Here is a 1,626-nt window from a genome sequence, read left to right on the forward strand (position 1 = left end):
GGTCAGGGTGAGTGCTGCCCTCCCCCCCCCCCCCGCCCTTCCCCCCTCCCCCAAGATCAAGCTGGGAGCTGTTGGTCACTTTTCCCTCTCGCTTTCTGCCGTTTTTTTCCCTCCTTCTCTCCCCCTTTCCTTCTCTCCCCCTTCTCCCTCTTGAGGTCTGCCAGGTGCTTCTGGCAGTTGTTGGTGGTGTGCTCTTGTCTTCCCATTGCTGGGGTGCAGTCCATCCTTTAGAATCCCTGCTGAGTATCTGGCTGAAGAGTTGGGTCCTATTTTATCTGTCAGATAAGAGCATCCTGAAGTTAGACTTCTTTGTGGACAGCTTGTTAAGGGATGCGGTGAAGAAGGTTAGCAAACCAGTCAGTCTGTTCTCAAGTTACCTCGGACAGAATAAGGTGCAAGTATACAATACCATGCCTAAGTTTTACTGTGATTACTGTGATATGTACCTCACTCATGATTCTCCATCTGTGAGGAAGACACACTGCAGTGGCAGGAAGCACAAAGAGAATGTGAGAGACTATTATCAAAAATGGATGGAAGAGAAAGCCCAGATCCGGATTAAGAAAACAACTACTGCATTTCAGCAAGGAAGAATTCCTCCCAACCTGTTCTCAGCTCTTCCGCTAGGAGGGCCTATGATCCCACCTCCTCACCCTAGCATGATGGGGACTACCTCCTGGCATGAGGATACCCATGGGAGGCCACATGCCTATGATGCCTGGCCTTCTAATGATGAGGCCCCTTCCTCATCCCATGATGGTACCCACTCGCCCAGCAATGCCTAGACCAGACAGATAAAATATATAAGACATAAGGAAACCCATTTCTCAGTTTTGTATTCTTTGTTCTATTTCACCAGAACATCATGGTGCTGGGGCTCAGACATGGAATTTTTTTCCCCTCCCTTTTCCCTTTTAAAATGTTGACACTCTTTTACATCATTGTCACTTTCCCATGATTCCCCTTCTCCTGCCCCCCAGTACATCCCTTCCTTAAGTGATAAATAAGCACAGTGGGAACAAACCCCCAACACATTGGAAGTATCTATAAAGTATTGCTTGTTCTATACCTATAGTTTAATACCTCTCTGCCAAAGGAAGGGAATCACTTTCCCAGTCCTCTGAAGTCATAGTAGCCGAATGAATTAATCAGTTTTGAAGTCTATCAGTGTTGTGTTCCTTTATATTGTGGTGGTTGTATAAGTTGTTTTCCTGTTCTGCTTACTTTCCCTCAACCATCTGACATCATATTCATTTCTTAGAGCACAATAATATTCCATTGCTTTCATATCCCATATGTTCATTTGATATTTCTCATTTGATTAGTATTGTTTGCTTGCAGTTCTTTGCTACTACGAAAAGTGCTGCTAGATACATTTTTATATATGGTACCTTTCCCTCTATCTTTGCTTTTCTTGGGTTATATTCCAATAGTGGTATCACTGAGGCAAAGATGTGTGTGTGTGTGTGTGTGTGTGTGTGTGTGTGTGTTTTAGTGACTTTTTAGAGTAATTCCCAATCACTTTCCAGAACTGTTGGACAAATTCACAGCACCACCAAAAGTGCATTCGTGTGCCTAGCCACAGTCACTCCATCATTGACCATTTTCCTCTTTTGTCATCTTTCT

The 1,626-nt window shown here is 44.3% G+C and overlaps 1 pseudogene; it reads left to right on the plus strand.

The window, feature by feature from the left end:
• Window positions 1-410: 410 nt before the first annotated feature.
• Window positions 411-798, plus strand: LOC122753035 (annotated as a pseudogene).
• The last annotated feature ends 828 nt before the right edge of the window (window positions 799-1,626 follow it).

The sequence above is a fragment of the Dromiciops gliroides genome, chromosome 4 (genome assembly GCF_019393635.1).
Source record: "Dromiciops gliroides isolate mDroGli1 chromosome 4, mDroGli1.pri, whole genome shotgun sequence".
Lineage (NCBI taxonomy): Eukaryota > Metazoa > Chordata > Mammalia > Microbiotheria > Microbiotheriidae > Dromiciops > Dromiciops gliroides.